This window comes from Mustela putorius, unplaced genomic scaffold (assembly GCF_011764305.1).
Source record: "Mustela putorius furo isolate JIRA1106 unplaced genomic scaffold, ASM1176430v1.1 tig00003834_pilon_pilon_pilon, whole genome shotgun sequence".
In the NCBI taxonomy this organism is placed as follows: Eukaryota; Metazoa; Chordata; class Mammalia; order Carnivora; family Mustelidae; genus Mustela; species Mustela putorius.
This window is the reverse complement of record NW_025421987.1, coordinates 30,319,902-30,345,644: the sequence shown is the minus strand read 5'-3', so window position 1 is coordinate 30,345,644 and position 25,743 is coordinate 30,319,902.

The window sequence follows — 25,743 nt, the reverse complement described above, 5'->3', positions numbered from 1 at the left end:
TTATTGCTTCATTTTCCTTACTGGTTATGAGTCTGTTCAGGTTTTTACTTCTTTTTGGTTAAGTTTTGGTAGTTTATATGTCTGTAGGAATGCATCCATTTCTTCCAGATTGTCTAATTTGCTCGTGTATAGTTGCTCATAATATGTTCTTATAATTGTTTGTATTTCTTTGGTGTTGGTTGTGATCTCTTCTCTTTCATTCATGATTTCTCTTTTCTTTTTGATAAGTCTGGCCAGGTATTTACCAATATTATTAATTCTTTCAAATAATCAGCTCCTGGTTTCATTGATCTGTTTTACTGTTCTTTTGGTTTCTATTTGATTGATTTCTGCTTGATCTTATTATTTCTCTTTTCCTGCTGGGTTTGGGTATTATTTGCTCTTTTCTCTCCAGCTCCTTTAGGTGTAGAGTTAGGTTGTACATTTGAGATCTTTCTTGTCTCCCGAGAAAGGCTTGTATTGCTATATACTTTCCTCTTAGGACCACCTTTGCTGCATCCCAATGATTTTGAATAGTTGTGTTGTTTCCATGAATTTTTTTAAGTTGTTCTTTAATTTCCTGGTTGACCCATTCATTCTTCAGTAGGATACTTTTTAGCCTCCATGTATCTGAGTTCTTTCCAACTTTCCCCTTTTAAGATTGAGTTCTAGTTTCAAAGCATTGCAGTCTGAAAATATACAGAGAACGATTCCAATCTTTTGGTACTACTTGAGACCTAATTTGTGACCCAGGGTGTGATCTCTTCTGGAGAATGTTCCATGTACACTAGAGAAGAATGGGTATTTAGGTGCTTTGAGATGGACTGTTCTGAATATATCTGTGAAGTCTTTCTGGTCCAGAGTGTCATTTAAAGCCTTTATTTCCTTGTTGATCTTTTGCTTAGATGATCTGTCCATTTCAGCGAGGGGGTGTTAAAATCCCCTACTAATACCGTATTATTATCAATGTGTTTCTTTGGTTTTGTTATTAATTGGCTTATATAATTGACTGCTCCCATGTTAGGGCCTTAGACATTTAAAATTGTTAGATCTTCATGTTGGACAGAACTTTTAAGTATGATATAGTGTCCTTCCTCATTTTTTGTATAGTCTTTGTTCTAAAATCTAATTTGTCGGATATAAAGATTGCCATTCTAGATTTCTTTTGATATCCATTAGAATGGTAAGTGGTTTTCCACCCCCACACTTTAAATATGGAGGTGTCTTTAGATCTAAAATGAGTCTCTTGCAGATAGCATATTAATGGGTCTTGTTTTTATTTTTTATTTGTTTGTTTGTTTGTTTTAATCCAGTCTGAACCTGTGTCTTTTGATTGGGGCATTTAGCCCATTTACATTCAAGGTAACTATTGAAAGATATGAATTTATTGCCATTGTATTGCCTACAAGGTAACTGTTACTGTATATTGTCTTTGTTCCTTTTTATCTGTTACTTTTAGGCTCTCTCTTTGCTTAGAGGACCCCTTTCAATATTTCCTGTAGAGCTGGTTTGGTGTTTGCAAATTCTTTTAGTTTTTCTTTGTGCTGGAAGTTTTTTATCTCTTCTCCTTTTTTCAATGAAGCCTAGCTGGATGTAGTATTCTTGGCTACATATTCTTGTTTAGAGACTATGCCAGTCCTTTTTGGCCTGCTAGGTCTCTGTGGATAGGTCTGCTGCCAATCTAATGTTTTTACTGTTGTAGGTTATAGACCTCTTTTTTCCGAGCTCCCTGCTCAGTGGGAAGCCTGCTTCTCCATCTCCCATACCCCCTGCTTCTGTTTCCTTTCTTGCTGTCTCTCTCTCTGTCAAGTAAATATAAAATCTTAAAAAAAATTCTGAGTTCCTCTAGGCAAATGTGTAATTATTGAGTTATTTTAGTTCTTTATTAGAAAAGCAGAGGAGAAGGGAGTTGGGGGAAATTGGAAGGGGAGGTGAACCATGAGAGACTATGGACTCTAAAAAACAATCTGAGGGGTTTGAAGTGGCAGGGGGGAGGCTGGGAGGGTGGGGTACTAGGTGGTGGGTATTATAGAGGGCACAGATTGCATGGAGCATTGGGTGTGGTGAAAAAATAATGAATAATGTTATGCTGAAAATAAATAAAAAATAAATTAAAAAAAAAAGAAAAGCAGAAATATTGGTTTAGCTGGTGATATATGGCTTATATGGCTTATAGACATTCTAAACAAACTAAAAACCAAACCGAACAAAACAAAACTGTATTTTTCTAGTCCTGAGGCTTTTCTATAATGTTGGCACTTTGTAGAAATCAAAAGCAAAATTATTTTTAAATATTGAAACTGAAATTATATCAAAGGAAAGCCTTAATCCTATCTTTAATCCTATCTTTGTGGTAGGATAATGTATTGGGGTCAGATGGGGAAGGAGTATAAAAGCTTGTGTGATGAGTCTCATTTGCAGAATAGAGATCGACATACTGCACCCATGATTCTAAGCGAGAAATAGTATCTCAAGTCATTAGAGTCTCAGTTGGCAAGGGAAAACAGCTGTGTCTTATTTATTAAGAAATAAGATTACAAACGTTAAAAATAACGACACTGAGGTAATTGCCAGCATTGTGTTCAGTCACATTATTTTTCTGATCTCTTTGTCAGATTAGACAGAAGGCCACCTCCAGCATCAGGAGGCAAAATGATATTGTACATACCTCAAAAAAGAGACAGTGGAGACAAGGAAGCCTCTGTGGTATTTGGCTAAGTAGCATTCATGTAATTGGATCTGGGGACTGACAACACTAATGCACTCAATGACAGGAGGTTATGGAGGCCCATCTGTGCTGGCCTACTGAGTTGATCAGATCAAGGAAACTGCTGGTCAGTTTTCTGAGAGTGACTCAGAGCCAAAAATTAAGTTGCTGAAAATTTCCATCCATCTAATATGAAGACAGAAGGAAATCTGCTGCTGTATGACTGAAAATAAGTGTATTAAGTGTAATGAGTTTGTCTTAAATTACATGTAATTTTCAACTTACTGTTTTGTCAAAAATATATTCCCTACCTAAATTTTTTGAAATGTACTTATTTATTCACTTTTGGGTGAATTCTTTTCATATTCTGATTCTACAGGTTTTGTCTTTTTAATGAGACACCACAGCAAAGTTACAGTTTAAGCCCATAACCAGACAGCCTAGACTTCCATCACTTATAGTGGCCCCTATGTCCTTTTGGAATAAGTTTAACTTCTCTGTGTGACAGTGTCGTCTTTGAAACAGGGATCCTAATTTTTTTTTTGCATTAAAAACTATGTGTATATCCTATTAAACACATGCTGTCTTTCTTCTTTATCTTTCCTTGAAACCTACTCTCAGAACTTTAAATCATCCCAAGTTAGATATGACCAATGACAGTTTAAATTTCACAAAGTTACTGGCCCTTTAAGACTATATAAAGGGTCAAACTGAAAGGATGCAATTGAGAGGACAGAGTCAGGTGTCTATTATAGGATGTCACAAATTCTTCATGGTATAAGACTGCTCTCCCTCCATGTCTTGCCTCTGACATACCACTAGGACTGCACCTACTAGTTAGGCAGCATTGTGTGAACAGATTAGAAGATTCTCCTTGCTATAGGGTGTAGAGTTGGCTAATTCTTAAGAAGAATGAAGGTTTAAGAGAGATTGTTTCTTTACTCCTTTTATAGTGATATGCTTTGCTAACTCCTTCAGAGATCTGAGGGGATATTTATAATCATATACCATGTTGCTCATTTAATTTTAACCCTTTATCATCCTTTTGTATAATAGCTGCTTTTGAGAGGTAAGGCTTATTATTTTCCATAGTTTATTTTTACTCTGTCATTCCTGGCCACAATTTGATAAAGCTACCGTAGTTCAGAATATCTGTTTTCTTACCAGTGAAAACAAATAATGCAATAGATGGGAACAGATATTTGTGGATCTTCTTCCATCTGCCCATCAGCTTTCCCCTGAAAAACTCTCATTATAAGCTCAGGCCAATGTGGGAATTTCTTCATGCTCGAGCTGCCTGGGTGGAAATTTAACACCATTGATTATTTTATGTTGCTCAGAGTACTCTATCATATACTTAGCAGATATTAAGATATCTTGATGTTGCCATACCCCAGAAATCATCTATTTGAATTAGTATGGATTTTGTTAACCAACTAGAAAGTACAAAATCAAGAAGTATCTTGCATATAGTTACCATGTTAAATAAATGACATATAGTGCAAAAAATGTCAAAGAAAAAAAGATTTATTGATCAGTTCACCTAATCACCTTATCATATGAGCAAATCAAGGCGCAGACTCCTTAAAATAAAATTAAGATTTTTTTTTTAACTTACAAGAGACTGATTTGAAAAAATAAGTAAATGAGTAGAATAATGAATGAATATGAGTAATAATGCACTATTATATTCCTTTAGGAGTTTGAATTAGGTCTTTTCCCTCTTTTTGATTATTTTGTCTTAATCAGTACATTCCTCTTTTCCAAACAAGTTTCATTAGGAATAAATTATCATGAAACTCATGTGTATATAGTAGCTAAATCTCTATTCAGTTAGTTCAGATGACTTCTTCCCAGACATCAGATGTCAAATTAGGTCAGGTGAGGAATAATTGTATCTAATTAGCTTTCCCACAAGCTGTTAATTTCTTTACCTGGAGACAAATAGAAGATTGGTGATAGTTTAACTGCCTGTGTGAATGCATAGTGTCAACATGAGAAACAACAATCTTCGTTACAACTGAAACATGAAAATATAAAATTTGTTTTTTATTATTGCCAAATAACATTGAAACAACCAACCTAGGTTTGATTCCTTGGTACCAGTAACAAAAATATGTGTGACATTTTCTGTACCAAGTTCCCCCTTTAAAGGACAGTATATAAAAATAAAATCTAGAGTATTTTATAATCAAGGATTATTTTTCCTGGACATGGTAGGTTTTTGTAATGTAAAAAGCAATAGGGCTTATAAGTGATATAAATGAAACAAAAACCATTCAGAAAATACTCAGTGTAAGGAACTAATCCCAGTTGCACTTGTCAGAAAAAAAAATTTTTTTTACAAAACTTGCTGTATTACTTTACACATATTATCAACTGTTCCCAACTGGATTAAAAAAAAAAAAGATAGGAAAAGGTAGAGGGTATGGAATTTTAGAAAGATGATGAGAATATTGATTATTGAAATAGAAGAAAGGTTTACCAACTGACCTTACATTATTTCATCTACTGCTAGTTCCTTAGCTTTTTATCCCAAATTTTAAATTTCAGCTTGATTTAGGCCAAATATATATTCCTAAAAATCATCTAGGAAAAAAAAATGCAGACTTATGATCATTGGGATCCTACCTATCACTATGAAGTCTATTCCCAGACAGGGAAGGTTGTTTTGATGTAGATAGCTAGCCCTGAGGGAAGTCTATCTCAGCTGCCCTGGTTATATTTAATTGTGGTAGGGAGGACAACATCTGGAAATGAAATGTAGGCTGGGATAATTAGGAGTCATTGCAAAACTAGTTTTGATCTCACTATGTTTTTCCTCAGATTAAATCTGAAACCAAATCTGGACAGCCTTTTATTAAATTTTAATGATATAGTTTTTATATTAAAAAAACAATGCCAATCTTTTCTCTGATGTGTATAATTGGGTGTAAGATTCTGTGTCTGATAACTCTATTAGGTAGTTCTGGGATTATACCAAAGAACAAACAGTTCTTATATTTTAAGTGCTTACAACTGTACACATTTCACTCATGGCTTTGAGAGTTTGGTTGGGCTTGGGACCAGATCATTTGCACAGTCAGTGACTCATGGTAAGAGAGAAGGAGAAAGAGATTTATAATTTAACACAATAGAAAAAATAAACTGATTGCAAAGCAGTTTTCTGTATTACTGAGCACCATAATTTTAATGGAATGCTACTCAAAGGTATAAAGTGTTCAGCTGAAGGACACAATTAATTATGGAAAATTGGTTAAAAAATGTATGGCATTTAGCTATATCAAATAATATAAAATCAGCCTCTAGTAAGCAAAGCTAGCAAAATCTTGGGTAACTACAGTTTTTCTTATTAGTCTTCATATAAATATATTTACTAATTTGTGTTTTTATAGAACATCATTGATTTATATTTATAGACATTTTAAGACCCATTGTTTTCTGCTATAAGAAATGTATTTAAGATTTATCGCAAATTATTCATTATGAGGGTGTTTGGAGAGATTTACTTCTGTCATAACATCATTAATTTTTACTTTTCCTTGAGTAATTTTTGTGATTTTTATCCTTCAACACTCTAAAATTATTTTACTCATGTGGTCTTCCTATTTAGATTCCTCCTAAAAACTCAGAGACTAATTAATATCCCATATCTAGAAAATGTATAAGGTTTCACTGTATTTATTTCTATGTTAGATGAATCCCCATCTTCTTTCTATTGCTGTTCATCTTGTTTGACTATTTTCTTTTTTAGATAGTTCTCATTAAACACTCTTGCTTTGTTTCAAGCCTCATTTTAAGCTGCCCTAAATCTTTTCTAGATCATAACAGGATATACATAAACAAATACAAAACATGACACACCTTTGAACAACTTGATTGATCTCCTTGGACCAGCTCTCTTATTTTCACAGCAAGGAGTTCAAACTACATTGATTTGTCTAGCTCATTTGAGGTTTAATAAGTTATTAGGGATAGAGTCCAACAACAATGATGGGGGCCAACATGAAACTATCGAGATAAGAGAACCATTTAGTTATTTTAATCAACACATTGGAACTGGTAAAAAAAAAAAAAATCAATCAGTAGTGCCTGCTCAGGAAAAGAAACCACACAAGCAGGAAACTTACAACCCAATTATGATATCTTGCTAGATATCATAAATTGAACAATTAGGCAGAACTACTCAAAATAACATTTTTACTGTTATACTGAAATGCTATGTGTGTGAAGCTGTGTCCAGTCAAAATTCTCTTAGAAGAGTTGAAATCCAACCACCCTTTGACATTCTGTTTAACAGGGAGATCAGCCCTTATGCATGACTCAGAACAATTCAAAACTCCTTTGTAAGAAACCTTATAAGCATCAAGCCTTCTGCATCAGTGAGTAGGTTAAATGGCTGCTCTCAGAAAGAAGATTGGGAGCCGGGACCCTTATATTTCTTAACAGTCAGTTCTGCTCTCTATTAGATGTCTTTTTCAATCTATTGAAGAGGCAGTCTGCATAACAGGCACACTTCACAGATCTCAAACTTAGAAAAGTTGTCATCTTCCTCAGTCTATGTCAATTTCCATCAGGAAAAGCTGACAGGATGCTACTCATTATATAACCGGGTACAATCATTCACTGCTATGAGCATGCCTTTAAATGCCCATCTCTGAGCACCTGCCATCTAAACTATTTTTTTAGATTTAGGCAAAGAAACTTTTTTCCCCTTATATTTGAATACACAGTAAATCAGTATTTAATCAAATGACTGTATTGAGGCTGAAGGCCTAGAACTTTCTGCACACCTACTAATTTGTATTATTTTAATTCTTTTAGTTTCCCATTTTCACTAATTGTTAAACTAATAGTACTACAATGTTTTAACAGGGTCAAAGAGTTGTCCTGTAACATATATTTCTGTACACCTAGAAAACATGTGTAGCTGAACTCCTGGAGAATAAGAACCATTGTCTTTCAGAAGCCTACTGGTAGTTACTTATAGAGGTAACTTAGAGGTGACACTGTGGAATGTGAAAGTGTGAACATGCCTGTGGTTAACGTCAGGCTTCATTTGAGCAAGAGTAAGGGAAAAATTAAGATATTAAGATATTTCTAGGTAAACACAAGCCAAAGGAGTTTGTGATCACTAGAACTGACCTGCAAAAGAATGCTTAAGGGAGTCCTAAAAGGTGAAATGAAAGAATTCTGGACCTAATTTAAAACCATATGGAGAAATAAAAATCTGAACAAAGGTAAATACACAGGCAATTATAAAACCTAATATTGTAACAATGGTTTGTAACTGTTACTTTCTATTTTCTGCATGACCTAAGAAACTTATACTTTTAGCGAAAAAAAAAATTAGTACAAAAGCTGGTGTTACTGGTTTATAACTGGTTTATAATTCCAAATTTGGTTTTCTATATAATTTAAGAAACTAGCATTTTTTTTTAAAGTTTTATTTCAGTAATCTCTATACTCAACATGGGGCTCAAACTCTGACATTGAGATCTTCTGATTGAACCAGACAGATAGCCCAGAAACAAGCACATTTTAAAATTATTAGTTTATGTTTTGGGATGCACAATATATAAAGATGAAATTTTATGACTTCGACAACTAAAAGGGGTAGGGACAGAGCTGTAAAGGAATACTTTTTTTTGTAATTGAAGTTAAGCTGCTATAAATTCAAATTAGACTGTTACAACTTTAAGATATTAAATATAATATCCATAACAACCACAATGAATATAGCTGCAGAATATACATAAAAGGGAAAGAGAAAGGAATCTGATTATTGTATTACAAATACTCAAATAAACACAAAAGAATATAGTACTGCAGGAAATGAGGGACAAAAAAAGCTGTATATAGGAAAAGCATATAGAAAAAAATAACACAGTGACAGAAATTAATCCATAATAAAAGTGTAAATGGATTAAACTCTCCACTCAAAAGACAAAGGTTGGCAGAATGGATAAAAACACATGAGGCAACCTTTTACTGTCTACAGAGACTCATTTGCAATACAAAGACAAAAAGGTTGAAAGTGAAAGGATGAAAAAAAGACACTCCATGAAAATAGTAACCCAAGAGAGCAGAGGTGGCTATATTACTGATAGACAAAATAGTCTTTAAATAAAAAATGGTTACAGGAAACAAGAACATTATGTATTAGTAAAAGGATGTTAACAGTTATAAATATTTATGTCCTAATGACAGTCCATCAAATTTACATGAACCAAAAACTGAGAGAACTGAGGGAGAAACAGTACTACAATAATAGTTGGAGACTTCAACACCCCACTCACAATAATGAATAGAATAACAAAACAGATAATAATCAAAGAAACAGAGGACCTAAACATCACAATAAGCCAACTAGATATAACAGATATAAACAAAACACTCTACCCAGCAACAAAAGAATATGCATTCTTCTCAAAAGCAAGATAGACCATATATTTAGCCACAAATTAAGTCTCAGTATAATTTAAAAGATAGATACCATGGTATCTTCTTTGAGTATAATGGGATGAAGATAGGAATCAACAAGAATGGCAAAATCATGGAAAACAACATACTTTTAAACAATCAGTAGATCAAAGAAGAAATCACAAGAAAAATTAGAAAGAACTTACAGATGAATAAAAATGGAAACAACATAGCAAAACTTAGAGGACACAGTAAATGTGATGCACAAGGGAACATTTATAGCTATAAATGCATACATTAAAAAATAAGATCTTAAATCAACAGCTTAACTTTACAACAAAAGGAACTAGAAAAAGAAGAACAAACTAAAAGCTAGTAGGGGAACAGAAATAATAAAGAGGATAGCAGAGATTAATTTTTCTGTAACAGAAAAGCAAAAAAAAAAAAAGAGAAAAACCAATAAAATCAAATATTGGTCCTTCAAGATCAACAGAATTGACAAAATTTTAGCTAGACAAGCTAAGAAAAAAAGAAGAGAGATCTAATTTACTAAAATCAGACATGAAAGAGGGGACACTACTACTGATGATACAGATATAGAAAGGATCTTAAGAGAACTCTGAACAATTGCATACTAACAAGTTCAATAACCTAGATGAAGCAAATTCCTAGAAACTCAAAATCTACAAAGACTGAATCACAAAGAGATAGAATATCTAAGTAGACTTAAAATGAGTAAGGATGATGAATAAATAATCAAAAATATCCCAACATGGGAAAGCCCTTAACTTAAGGGCTTCACTGGTGAATTCTACCAAACATTTTAAAAAAAGTAATATCAAGTGTTTCTTAAACATTTCCAAAAAATTCAAGAGGGGAGAACACTTCTAAAATCACTCTATGAGGCCAGCATAACTCTGATACCAAAGCCAGATGAAAACACTGCACAAAAAGAAAATTACAGACCAATATCTCTTATGAACATTGATACAAAAATCCTCAATAAAATACTAGTAAATAGAATTCATCCCGGAATCTTTCTGAACCCTGCCCTTTTGGATTTTTATGAGGGATTCATTAATAGACATGATTGATTAATCATTGGCCACTGGCAATTGATTCAACCTCTAGTCTCTCTCTACTCTCCAGAGGTCCAGGGGGTGGGACAGAAAGTTCCAACCTTCTAACCAGATGGTTGATTCCCCTGGCGACCAACCCTATTTATGGGTGCTTTCCCAATGTCACTTCATTAATATAAACTTAGCTGTGATGGAAAGGAGCTTACTATGAATAACAAGACACTTATTTCTCCTTTATGGTTCTGAAGGGATTTCTGGAACCAAGAAAAACAGAACAAATATTATGATAGAAGATACTCTTATTGCTCAGGAAATTCCAAGGATTTGTGGAGCTATGAGCTAGGAACTATGGATGAAAACAAATATATGTAAGAAACATATATTTGGTCATTCGGGTCTTCATATATATAATATATATGTAGGCACATATATATGTAAGAAATACATATTTTTTATAAATAACAGTATCAAAGACCACCCCCTGGTCGTTGAGCATAGATCCATTGCAGTAAAGTAATCATAAAAGTCAAAACATACTGGCACATTAGTAGAATATCATTCAGTCATTAATATCTAGTCCATTATCACATTTTATGAAAATATTTTTTAGGGTGAGCCCACCCAACTTTTCAGGCTTCTATTTGATTTGGTCAGGTTCCAAAAGCAGGAATGGTCTCAGCAACACATGGCTTCATTCTTTCATGCATCTGGTATAATCAAGCTAAGTAAGAGACAATATTATCTCCTGATCTGAGCATCTTTTGAAGTGTTAATGTAATAAATTTCCTCATTATATGATATATTTATTAATTCCTTTACCCATAGTTACTGTTTTCCTTCTCTTCATTTATACTTAAACTTTCTCATCTTTGGAAGGGACAGTTCCCTTTCCCACCTTTAAGCCATCTAGTGGAATTTCCATTATTTAAATCCCAAAGTACAGGGAATATAAACATTTTAGTTTTAAACAATTATTGACCACTAAAACTAATGTGCTATTTTGGGTCACCTATACTCAAAAAATAAAATAAAGTATAATAGCAAATAGCAAAATGAAATAAAATATTTACCAATAATATATTTTGAGAATATGGAATGGTATATTTCCTCATAAGCTCCTACTTAATAACCAGAAGTATGTAATCTTTGCATTTTAGAGAATAAAAAAATATCAAAATCTATAAAATCTATTTTTTTAAACTTGACTTTTAGATTTAGATTATACAGTTAACCACTCTTCTCATGGGCAGGTTAGAGATTATACAATTAGGTAGTATTGGTTATGATTCAGAACTATTACCCCTTTCCAAAAAAATCACTACCTCACTAAAATCACCAATAACCCATGCATATATTTATCTGTCAAACAGCTAAGAAATGACTAACCACCATCAAGGGCAATGTATAGTAAAGCACCTAACACAATATCAAGAGACAGGGTGATATGACTTTTGTGTTTCAGGGATAAATGATGGAAAAAATTCACAAGACTTGTTTGCAATGTTAGGTAGAAGATTAGGATAAATGTATGAGTTATACTAAGAATTTATTATATTTATTCATTGGCAACTCTGACAAAGCCTACATAGGTTAAATTGTTTCCTCTTCAAATTTTATTTGAAGTTAAGAAGTCCTAGCTAAACCCTTTTACTTATATGTTCTTACTCTTTATGTAAGATTGATTGAATTATGATACTTGTATCTCTAACTCATATTCAAATTTGGAACAATGGCTCTCAGACATTGTGAGAATACCAACACTCCCCTTCAGGTTACAGGTCATTTGTCTATAATACAAATTACCAAATTTTTGAAAGACTAAAGCAAAAATCAGTGACCAAATCACGTAACATTTTGCATCTTCATGTTAAGAAAGCATTGAGAGATCTCCTCTTCCCTGTGTAAATGTTCTAACACATGGTATATATTAAGTGAGTCTTTAATTAGGTAGATAATGTCAAGTGGATAAAAAAGGTCACAGACTAGACTGTGACTATAGACTAGACTAGACTATAAATTTTAAATGAGATGCTGAATATAAAACTCTAAGAAAAGTATGTATGATCAAAAACTTTCAATGAATATTACCAATTTTTAGTAACACTACCTGGGATTATAATGACCATGAGGTTGGGAGGAGGGAACTTAGTCATATCATTTCTCAAACCTAGAGAAAATGTGTGAGTGTCAGAGGCATAAAGAGTAACAGAGTGGGTAGATAGTTCATCTCTGGATGTTTCTGAGGCTTCTTTATTCTCTATCAGTTGATTTGCACATAGATCTCTTCTGGAACAAGCTGGTAATATTATTCTAGAGAAGACAACAAAAGATAATTCTAAGATCAGAACTCCAACACAGTTGGAGGAGTAAATAAATAAGTGAGTTAGAGAGCTATGCACCTTCCTACAACAGTTTGGAAAGTCTGATTCATACTACTTTTTTTCAGCTATTTTTTTGCTTTGTGAATCATTTGAAGCTTATCTTCAGGCAATTTGCAAGATGCCGATTTGGTCAGTGCCTGAAGTATTTGTATGCTTTTGGTTGGTTCGTTGGTTGGTTTTGGTGGAAACAGGTATTTGCCTATTTGCTACCTGTCAGAACTATTTGGAGTGATCAGATGACAAAAGGAAGGAAAGTAAAAATGGTATTAAGTTAAAAAAAATGCAATTTCTTAGGAAAGGGAATTCCTGGAGTGCATATTGAATCCACCATGCTTTCCAATAAAAAGTAGTAATGACAAGCCAATTTACTTGAACTTCAAATTTCAACCCTAAGGAAGACAGAATTGTTTGTTTTTCTTTCTGATTTCTCTCAAGCATTATATTCAAAGAAATGTGTAGGACATAGAAGCAAGGACTCATGACTCAAAAGAAAAGGCTACTTTTGAAAGGTAGTAGTTCCTACGTAGGTTTGAAAAATGTGCATGTGAATTGACAAAGAAAAGCCTTTTCCTTTGATGCTTTGCCATTTAGAAAGAAGGTGTGCACATATTTACTGTGTAGTGTCAAGAACCTAAAGGAGTTTTCCCCATTTTTTGATTCAGTTATTTAAATTGCAAACACTGACCATGAGGTAGACATCATAAGGTATACAAATATGACTTTAGACATTGGTTTTAATTTCCTCATGACCTGTGATAAATTACCTCTTTAGTATGCTTGTTCTACACTTGTAAAATGGAGATCACATTTTAGACCTAACTAGCCTAATGTTTAGTTACTGTATGAAGTTTGATATATATTAGAAATATTTGAAGTTGGCCAATTAATAATGGTTGAGCACACACACACACATACACACACACATACACACACACTTCATAATCGAGAAGCTTAAGTTGGTGAAATGATGATTGATATATTGATAATAATTAAGGAGCACTTATATTTTAGGAAGCTCTATGATTGAGACATCAAGTACTGATAATGTTACTATAGCTCCATTGACAAAGGTTGAACTCATCCTTGATTGTTTTACATACATGAGCCAACACATCTCACATATCCCATTTTCTTAAGCTAGTTTGAAAAGTTTCTATTATGTATAAAAATTTTTAGAAAGCAACAAAATAAAACGAAATTTATAAATAAAAATTCTTCATGAGAAGTCAGTTATACCACTGGCTCAGAGACTAAAAATAGTTGAAAGAAACTGATAGTACATCAAGCCCCAATTAACTCCATGTTTCTGTTTTCCATCATTTGTTGTATCTATGCTTAAGTATTTTCCACTAGAGTGTGGTGACTCTCAGAGCAGTATCTTCCATCTTTGACCAGCTCTTATAATTTAACTTTTCTTCCTCATCCCCCTCCTAATCTATTCTTAAAAAATTTTATTGAGAACTATTAGGTAAATCCTATGTATTAGGTATCATGTTATGGTAGGCTCTAGAAATATGTTGACAAACATCACTAATTCAGTCTCTGTCTCACCCAAATGGAGTGTCTACTGAAGTAGACACACTGACACCCTATCATATGTATGCTGAGTGTTGGAAGACAAGTATGTATATAACTCCTGTTGATCAGATGAGTCAGACCAAATTGAAAGTCATCAAATAATTGAATACATTTTTCAGTGTTCCCTGAAATGTATGGATTCAAGTGTTAAATATAGTAAGTAGCAAATTCCTATTATTCTTATTTGTTTATGGTAATAATATAGATAAGACAATGTGCCTTAGCTTTATGTTTATATCCAGAGTCTTCATTTTAGTGGTTATAGAAATACATATAGGACAGTATATGAGACAATGTTATACTATTCCATCCATCCTGATCTCATGATCACATTATTGTTTCATAGTAGCTAAAAGAAAAAAACAATATGCAAACATATCACAATCATCTTCATTTCCTATCAGTGTGTTCAATGTGTTCTGATTGTCCCAATAAAAAGATAAAGTACTTTAGTCATTGATTTGTGATGGTTTTAATGTTTTTCACTCTAACTTCACATACCACTAATGAGCTTACTGACAACACAACATTCATCAAAAAAAAATCTCTAGATATAAAGCAGAGCTTTGAATCCAGATAAGTTCTATCTAATTGTATACTTGAGTCTGATTTCAAATATGAGTAGTAAAGTCTGCATAGCAACAACAGGTTTTGTTTTTATGGTTTTTATTTGTTTGCTTGTTTGTTTGTTTTACAGAAATGGCACTCTTTGAACCTCCTTAATTTAACAAAGAGGCAATCTATCACCTTGAGACTATATTTATAGGTGAGATTTAACTTACATAACTCGTCGGCAATAATGGTAATTTCCTTCTCTTACCTAGAGGGGTTGTTTCTGAAATGTCTGTATACTGTTTTAAACCTCGGTGTGTAGTCAATCCAGCACTCAAGTGGCATATGCTAACATAAATAATATGTCAAGTACATGGATATAAACACATAAATATAAGCTCAGTATGAACTGCCTCCAAATAGTAATTTCAAGGTGAGTTTGTACGTACATATTTTCTTTGCAGATTTAAGGTCACAATGCACAGTTGAGCTAGCGAGTGTTGAAATTGTTTTAGATCCAATTCAAATAGGGCTTCATTAAAGGGAAACATCATTTGTACAAAAAATCAAATATACAGCTCTGACCAGTATCTCACTGGTTTGTAAGAAGATGGCTTTTATAGCCCCTTCTTTCCTGGATTAAGTCCAGGAAATTCAGAGGGTTCTGAAAGGATAATCACAAAGAGATGGACACAATCAGATATGAAAATAAATCTTACACTGGAGAGTACTGCCTCTTACCTCTTAGTACTATAGTGTGTGTTTTCTTAAAAACAAGGACAAGGGCAATTTTGTTAGTTGTTCGGTAATGTTCTTAGGTTTTATTATTTCCCTGGTCCGAGATGCAATAGAGGATTATTCATTGCATTTAATTGCTATATCTCTTTAGTTCATTTATTTTGTACATTTAGTACATTTATTTTGGAAGAATTTCTCAGATTTTTTTTTTTTTTAATCTTGCTTGACCTGGATGTTTCTGCATAGTAAAAAGTCCTCCATTTTATGTTTGTGGGATGGTTTTTCAGCATTTGATTCAACTTATGCACTTTAGGGAGTAATACCACAGTCATGGTATTTTATAATGCTTCATGTCTTTGATGTCAAGTGTGATAACTTCTTCTGGTTTTCTACACTGCAAATTTGCTCTTTTCCTCTTGAAACTGATAAGTGTTTTGAGCTTATGCAAACTCTTTTCTTCATCAAATTATCATTAAATTTAGTATTAATGGATGATTTCTAACTCTGTCACTTCCTCTATACTTTTAACTTGTCATTTAAATGTAAAGAAGGGGTGAGATGCCTGGGTGGCTCAGTCAGTTGAGCATCCAACTCTCAATTTTCACTTCAGTCATGATCTTAGGCTCCCAGGATCAAACCCTGCCTTGGGCTTCCCACTCAGGCCCAGTGGGCTTTTGTCCCTCTCCTTCTGTCCTTACGCCCACCTACACCTCCCATGAATGTGCACACTCACTATCTCTCAAATGAATAAATCTCAAATAAATAAATAAATAAATAAATGTATAAAAGGGCTTTTCTGTCTACCACATTTATTTTTTCTTTAATTTATTAACACTAATGTGAATTCATATCGCTCTATATTATTCGGTGCATTATAATCCATTATTACCTTTATTTTGATACGCAAATTATTCCAGATTGCACCTATAGAGACCCTTCATTATAGAGACCCTTCATTACATCATCTCTGTCCTTTTGATGTGTTCCTATTATTCTTTGAGCACTTTTAGGCACAATAAGGTTCATATATTCCAGTATCATTTTGTACTTTCCCTGCTTCAGTGTTGGATTTTGCTTTTACTCTAAGAAGCATTGGTTTCTTTGAATGAGAAATATGATTTGATAGTAATAAAGTGGTCTTTGGTATTGTAGTATTATTGCTTCAGGTTACTTTCTGGACAGAACTAAAGAAGGTAGATATTGTAGCTATTCTTATTGTTTGTATTTGAAGATTCAGTCTCTTTCCTATCCTTCTTGTCCCCTTCCCTCATCCTAATATATAAGCAAAACAAAACAAACAACAAAAAACACAAGTTGCACGCTATCTTCTCCCTTTCAATTTTTTTGACCCAGTTTTCCCAAAGTCAGAGACCTGGCTCTCAGATCATCAATACATTCATTCATTGATTCAAGCCTCAACTATCACTATAGTAGTGATAACTAATAGCATGAATAGAATTGCTAACTTATATGGAATCTGATTAAGATTTTCTCCCCCTCCCCTGCCCTTCCCTGCCCCCCTCACACACTCTGCCTGTCTCTCTAAAAAAAATTTTAAAAAGAATGTTTTATGTTTGTATAAATAGTATTTTTATTTTATATTTTGTTTGTTGCTGGTTAATACAAAAATAATTTAATTCTGTAGGTTAAGCATTTCCAGAAAAAAATAAGGTATTTTTCTAATAGTTTGTCTATAGACTCTTTTGAATGTTCCACATATTTCATTGTCATTTTTATGCAATTTTATTTTATGCAATATTTTTATTTCTTCCTTTCCAATTTATTTACATGTTCTTATCACTGTGGGTGGAAACTCCAGTACAATGTTGAATAAAAATGGTGATAATATTTTTCCTAGTTCTGATCTAATAGGGAGAAATTTTGAACATCTCAACATTAGGTTTGATGCTTGATGTATTATTTTTTGTAGCCATTAAAGTCATTTTTCTACTTTCCTAAAATTTTAAAATATATATTTGAATTATTTATCATGAATTATGTATTTTGTTTTGCTTTTCTGCATAACAAATCACCATAATAGAGGCTTCACACAACAACCATTATTAGCACAGTTCTGTAGGCCAAGAGTCCAGCACAGAGTATTTGGGTTTTCTTCCCTGGGAAACTGCCCAGGGTGCAAGAGCACCTGGTTCCAGGGGTCTGTCCCAAATAGACCAGATTCAGCCACTCACAGGTGACAAAATACAAAGACAAAGAAACAAGTGGTAATGAAGGCTTCCATGAAGCCTGCATAGCGAAGACAGTGGATTAATGTCTAAAAGACTGTCTCCAAAGTGCTGAAAATGCTTCTAGATGTATATGAGGGGAATGTGGTACAAAGGTCAGTGGGTGTTACAGATAGGCAGCAAAGGTCAGGTTGAACATTGTCTTGGGGCCAGTCATGTAGGGTCTTGATGCATCAGGGCAGTCCTTATTGCTTGAGGGGGTAGTTTTTGTCCCCATCATGGATAATTTACCTGCTGGGTCTTTCACCTGAGTTAAAGCTGGAAAGAACTTAATAAGTTAGAAAATACAGTCTGAGGTCAAAATGGAGGCAGTTTAAGACACAACTGGGTCTTCTTTTGGTATAATAAAGCTGAAATCAAAAAAGGATGATCCAGGGGCACCTGGTGGATCAGTGGGTTAAAGCCTCTGCCTTCAGCTCAGGTCATGATCCTGGGGTCCTGGGATTGAGCCCTGCACCGGGCTCTCTACTCAGTGGGGAGCCTGCTTCCCCCTCTCTGCCTACTGCTCTGCCTAGTTGTGATCTCTGTCTGTCAAATAAATAAATAAAATCTTAAAAAAAAAAAAAAAAAGATGATCCACCATGACCAAGTGGGATATCCCTGGGATGCAAGGGTGGTTCAACATTTGTAAATCAATCAATGTGGTAGAACATATCAATAAGAGAAGAGAGAAGAACCACATGGTCTTCTCAGTTGAAGCTGAAAAAGCATTTGACAAGATACAGCATCCATTCCTGATTAAAACACTTCAAAGTATAGAGATAGAGGGAACATTCATCAACTTCATAAAATCTATCTATGAAAAACACACAGCGAATATCATTCTCAATGGGGAAAAACTGACATTCTTCCCTTTGAGATCAGGAACACAGAAAGGATGTCCACTCTCGCCACTCTTATTCAATATAGTACTAGAATCCTAGCAATAGCAATCAGACAACAAAAAGAAATAAAAGGTATGCAAGTTGGCAGAGAAGAAGTCAAACTCTCTCTTCACAGATGACATGATACTTTATATAGAAAAGCCAAAAGACTCCACCCCAATCTACCAGAACTCATACAGCAATTCAATAATGTGGCAGGATACAAAATCCATGTACAGAAATCGGTTACATTCTTATACACTAACAATGAAAAAATAGAAAGGGAAATTAGAGAATTGATTCCATTTACTGTAGCACCAAGAACCAGAAGATATCTAGGAATCAATCTTTTTTTTTTTTTTTTCTGTGCCTAGTCATTTTTCCTTAAATACTTGCCTATGCATTTGAAAAAATTATGAAGTATATGAATGGTATCTTCCTACAAGGATAATTCACACTTTCTTAAAGAAAAAAAAAATGGAATATAGATTGCTTAATCAATTTAATTAGAGCATAACCTGATAGGATAGTTTTATCTGGATCCTTAGGGTGATTCATGAAGCCAGACAGCCACTTATCCACACATAGGTCCTGGATTCCAGTCATTATTTTTAATCACTATCTACCCAGCACTGCACACTGTCAAAATTCCTGCTCTTATTTTTGTAGGCACTTTTATTGAGTTCTTGGCCTTATGCTTTGTGTAGTTTCACAGTTTAACAAATATCTGGGCAGAGAGGTACATTAGGCAGTTTGACCTAGAGTTCTCTTTTCTTATTGGACAGCTAAAACTGAAAACTTTTTTCCCCCACAGGATCATTGCATCTCTTCTGGTTTATCTGCTTCTTGGTAGAGGCCTTTTTCTCTTGTACAAAGCACCTTTAGTCACTGGACTTGGAATTTTAGTCCAGTGGCCCAGTAGAGAAAACAGTTGTCAACTACCCCCTCATATATTAATATGTTTACATTTCTTCTTGAATTATTTTCTCCTTCATGTTATTTTGACTTGACAATTCTCAAATATCTTGAAAGTTACTTTTAGTTATTTTAAAAAATGTAATCTGGATTTTTAAAGCATTCTGAGTGAAAGCATTGTTCTAATGCAAGCTACTTTTTTTGTATTGAAATTTGGGTGCCTGAAGGTCTAATGCTGCATGGAATATACATGAAAATGAATAAATCTATTCATCATATATTTCAATGAGTAGTTTGGATATGTAGTCATAAATGGGAGAGTGAGAAGAATAATCTAGCTTTGACTAGATGGTTAAGGGAGCAGGTGAGATAATGGTAGAGATAGAGGGAACATTCATCAACAAATCCAGGATCTCTTGCAAAGTCAGCTTTGATATTCTATCAGGAAATGAAACTTATTACTAGACCTTTGCTCATGCAGGAGAGATTTTTGAAGTCTGAGAAGCCATACTCTAAATTTCACACACAGTTAGGCACTAGAGGTTTGCAAATCAAAGATGAGGAAAGGTGTTGGAGAGGACAGGAAGGATGAGATGACATCTATTCCTCTAAGCGGAGATTTGAGAGGAAGAAGAGGAAGAATTTAGAATGTGAAATGAGAAAAATGAAGGTCAAATTCCTATTTCATTTTTTTCCAATTTAAAAAAAAAAAGTCTCTTTTATGACATTAAGTCACTGGTTAGATAGAAAACTATTTTCAGTAGACCAGAGGAAGGAGCTTCTTATGAATCTTTGATATGTAACCAAATTACTGACTCACGTGTTTGCATAAACTGTGCTTACTTATAGCAGTTTATTTATTGTGTAGCTTTACCAGTTACAAGTCAATGACTTAAAATTTTTCACTCATATGACTTTCTGTTGAAGAATAATATATACTCCATTGCCTAAAATCACACAGTAAGCCCATGAAATAAAACATGCAACATCATTGATATATTCTTTCTTCTCTTTAACTACTGACAGGAAATCACTCACTGGTCTTAAAGGCCACTATAGCAACATGTAGATATTTCTTCTGAAGCATAAAGGTTAAGAAAAATGTATTTCCCAGCAAGTAATGGATATAAACAAGATTTGGACCCTATAAGTAAGTTCTAGCAATCATGTTTCTGCTGAAAACCCATAAAGCTAAGTGTCTTTCAAGCCATGTAATATCCTTTCTAAATCTTCTAGAGCACACATATCATTATACCATTTGGCAATCTTTAAACCAGATGGGGATCAATATTTTCAGTGTGGTGCATTATACCTTGCTGTTATAGAAGCTCAAGGTAATAAATGTTTCTGCAACAAATTTAAAGAGAATCCATTATGCAAATATAATAATACCTGCATAAAATCCTTGATGTTATAGTTTATTATCATGTATCGGGCTGACTTAATGATTTCCTAAAAATAAGTTTGTTCATGAGGGAAAAAATAAAATACAGTTAACAGATGTAGCTATTGTAATACTAGTGAATAGTGCACTTAAATTTCTAGAATTTCTTTGAAAACAATTTTTATTCTGAAAAAGTAAGGCAATCTTCTAGTTTTTGACAAAAAGACATTTCTTTCCACATGGCTTTGTGGCATCTTTATTTTTCCCCTAAAATATCTGCCCACATATCACATGAACACATATAACAATGATATTAGTATGTACATGCATATAGATACATAGAGACACACATGAGGAAATATTTCTTACATTCTTCTTTTCCTCTGGCTAATTGAAATGATCGACTCTTTGTTGACGTAGTCCAGGATAGATATACTAAGCTATATGTTATTTTTTTTTAAGTGACATTATACTATCAGTTAATAGATTCAAAACTTTCAAAGTGAAAATATAGGAATAAAGTAGGGAATTATCCTTTTCAGTTTCTAGAATAAGCGCTAAAAAAATTATCCAATGTCCAATATAGGAGTCTCTGTTACTGGGTCTGACTCACCTCTGCAAGTGTCATTTGGTAGCCCCAGAGGCCACCCCCTTGCTGAATTTCATGCTTCCTGTAGTGCAAATCCAGGAGCTCCAAATTCTGTAGTATTCTGGAAAGACCTCAATATTCTCCTAACATTCACAACCTCACAACCATTATCAGCACAAATACTGTTGTGCTCCCTGTCTCTGTTTTGAGCAATTTCTCATCATCATGTAAAAATACAACACTCCCAGGCCTTTCCTTACTCTTGGAATCTAATGTCCTTTCCACGTTGCTTTTTCTATCCTATCTTTTACTCTTCTTAGACTCTTGAAACTCTCTTTTATGCCTTTAGAAACCATTAAATTTCCTTTAATTTCTTTTGTGAAAGATCCCCTGCACTCTTCCTCTAAATAAAACTTGACTGTCCAATCCAGTCTGCACCAATGATGATTTTTTTTCAGCCATACTTTGGGGACCACTGAGCCTGAAAATGAATATTATATTATCAAATCACTACCTTGTTTTGTGAAGAATCTAACAATCCTTAATAATTTCCTGATAATACTGAGTCTTTAGGCTCCTAGCTGACTGTCCTTCTCCATTAGTACTGATATCTTTCTTAGTGATTTCGGCGTCCATGTAGATGATCCAGCTAATGCCGTACAATCAGAACGGTGGCTTTCTCTTTTTCCATGACTTCCTTCTCCTACTCTCTTCCAACTTACTCCATTTTAGCCCCTCTGGCCTCCATTTTGTTCCTAGGACACACTAGGCATGCTTGCACCTCAAGGATGTGGACATACTGCTCTTTTGCCTGCAGTACTCTCCAGCATATTTTCACTTGGCCAGTTGCCTCATCCTCCGCAAGTCTTTATTTGTCACCGTCTCAGTGAGTGGTTTTCATGCTAATTTAAAACTGAAAACTCACTTGTCCCTACATTCCTTATCTTTCTTCCTTGATTTATGTTCTCCCTATAGCACTTTTCACCATCTGATACACTATGTATTTTACTTATTTTATCCATTTATCAATTTGTATCATTCATAGTCTGACACTCACTTTACAAACAACTTCCACAAAGGCCATTTTTTTTTTCTATTTCCTTCACTTTTATACCTTCAAACTCTAGAAGAGTTCTGGCACATGCAGATGTACAAATAAGAATTACAAATAATTCTTATTTAAAGATAGTAACCACTCCATATGACAAGTGACTTTAAAAAGACTGTAAGCTTACTCACTGGTTGACTTATAAATTAATGAATCCATCTATTAAATATACACATTTATCTTATTTTCTGAATAGCACATTTATCAAAATAAATCTTTGGAAAATTGTTTAACCCAGACAACTTGAATGATAAACCTAAATCTGTTACTGTCTTTTCAGTCCAACCATGAAAGAGATTAAGGTTTATAATCAGACTAGACTGAGTAAATGATGCTCAACAGAACCAAATAGTACTGTTTTCCAAGACATTAACTGAAATGACAAGAAAATGATAAAAAATATATAATTTCTTAAAGCATATTTAATTTTCTAACAAATTGTGAAAATACCCAAATGAAATCCAACCAAACTATGAAGTTTCTAGATAGTGCTGAAATAACTTAGTCCCTAAAAACTATAGTTTAACATTAAAGAAGTCTTTCTATAATGGATACAAGTACTTGCAGGCAGCTAAATAGGACTATAAATTTACTAATGCTTACTATATATAGTTCTAGATGTAAAATTCCTAATTAGGAATGCACCTAACAGATATTTCAGTCAGCCAGTAATACTGAGATTTTATAAAACCCCCAATTGTATATCCTTTTACCCTAGACTAATCAACACAAATTTGAGAGATTGTTTGCTGTAACCTCTACACCCATAACTTTTAAGCATGGCTCCTTCCCCTCAACAGCAACAATTGATGGCCTCATGTTAGACTCTTGGTGCCCTAGGCCTGGGGATGCAGAATTTAGCAAAAAATGCAGGAATCCCAGTTACACTTAAATTTAGATGAACAACATGTGTATTTTTAAGTATAGTTGTGTCTCGTGCATTGTTTAGAACACACATACTGAAAATGATTTATTCATATGAAACTTAAACTTAAGTAAATTTATTTTACTCTTCATATGAAACTTACGTTTAAACTTAAGTATAAACATAAACTTAATTTAATAGGTATCTTTAATTTGGTAGCCCTATTTGGGTGTCTTATAGAACTATCCCCAAGTACTCCATATATGTAAATTTTTACCTCTAACTCCCCAAACTTAATTATCTGTGCCACATTTTCTTAGGAGCCTGTGAGCTATTGTGTGACATGTGTTTCAGTTTAGTATAAATCAGAATGGAGGTTAATAAATAAAGTAGATCATTTAAGCCTGCTAATTGATTAAGCAATTAATTGCCCATACTTCTGACATTGTATACCCTCCCCCCAAATCAGATGGGCCATAAAACACATAAATGAATTAACTCTTCATTTCTCTTTAAGGAGGGATATTAAGAATTTTTATAAATGTAATTTTACATATGTTTGTAGCCAATTAATACAGATACTTTTGGTTTAATTAAGGATGAGATTGGAATTAGGTGAACATTTTTGGTGTTTGTTGAAAATTTGTTGAAGGCAGTTGCCTTCTAAGTGTCCACCATGGCAGAATGACATTTAAAATATGAGTATGATAGCCTTATCTTGAAAACATTGGAAAATTATCCTTAAATTAATTTTAAAAAGCAAATAAAATTTGACAATTGACAAAATATTTAGCTGGTCAATTCCCAGTAATTATTTTTGACATCTGTGAGAAAAGCCATAAAAAGAACCAAATTTAGTAGACCTTTAAGTTCTGGAGAAAGTTGCAATTGATTAGTGTAAATTAAATTAGCAAGCACAACAAAACTGTATATGAATAAATTTAGAAGAAACATAGGTCTGCTAAAATGATCTACCAACAGATTAACCAAAGTGTCTTCAATAGCTTAATTTCTAACATCTTTGAAAAAACAGTGTCACTGGGGCATCTGAGTGGCTCAGTCGTTAAGCGTCTGCCTTTGGCTCAGGTTATGATCCCAAGGTCCAAGGATCAAGCCCCACATCCTGCTCTCTACTCCACAGGAAGACTGCTTCTCCCTCTCCCACTCTCCCTGCCTGTGTTCCCTCTCTCACTGTGTCTCTCTATGTCAAATAAATAAATAAAATCTTAAAAACAAAACAAAACAGTGCCATTAAAATGAAGTTGCCTGTTGAAGGAACGCCTTCAACACATATTCATAAACACACATATTCATACACACACACACGTACATGCATGCATGTTCTGAAAATTTATAGTTAGAATTATCCCCATGGAAAACCTAGGAAGGTATATTTAATTGGACTTTGGAGAGTTCGCCCCAGGGCTTCTCCTTTCCTTTACTTCTAATTATCTAATATGTGTGACAGTTGTGATTTTTGTAGGCATATATCATTAAGAATGACTAAGTCAACACACAATCTATCAACACTCTATTCTTTGGCTTCTCCTACTCATGCACACAGACAGATACACATGTATGCATGTACACACACACACACACACACAGTACACAATGGCATTCTTTCCTATGGATAGAGAAACTGAAATAAACAAATTTCAGGATTCCTTGAACAAAATATTAATGGAAATCAAAAGAAAGAAATATACGTTTTATTCCTTCCTGCTTTTGGCTGAACTCAGATTTGAGACATCATTTCAGTAATCATAAATCTTTCTCATGTTTAGTGACATCTTTCCCATGTTACGTTCTCAGAAATCTCAAGAAACTGTGAAATCAGAACCTGATAAAGCCTGGTTAATGATATTTGGTTCCCTTCAAGTTAAAACAGCAACAACAAACAACAAAATAACATTGAGGGTTTTTTTTTTTTTTTTTCCTGATATATATTCCAGGACCAGTGCTTCTCACAGTGCAGCCTCAGAGAAGTCCTCAACCCAAACCTCCTAGTGCAGGCTTTCCTTCCTGTAGGCAAAAGGACCCCAGAGGAAACCGAGGTAAGTGCTGGGCTTAAGATAGGACAGAAATCATGGAGATTTTAAAGGAGTTGTCACTCCTCCAGCAATACTGCTGTTCACATAACTCCCATAATTCTTTGAATCGATCAGTTTAACAAAAGACAATATTTCTCCCAACAGAAGGAGTCAAGTTACCCTTTCTGCAATTGTCAGTTCCTCATCCTTTTAGAGGTATCTTTCTACTGGCAGCTTGGGAGATATTATCACTTAGATAGTCTGATATGCCTGCTGTATGGTTCCATTTCATACAGCCAGTGT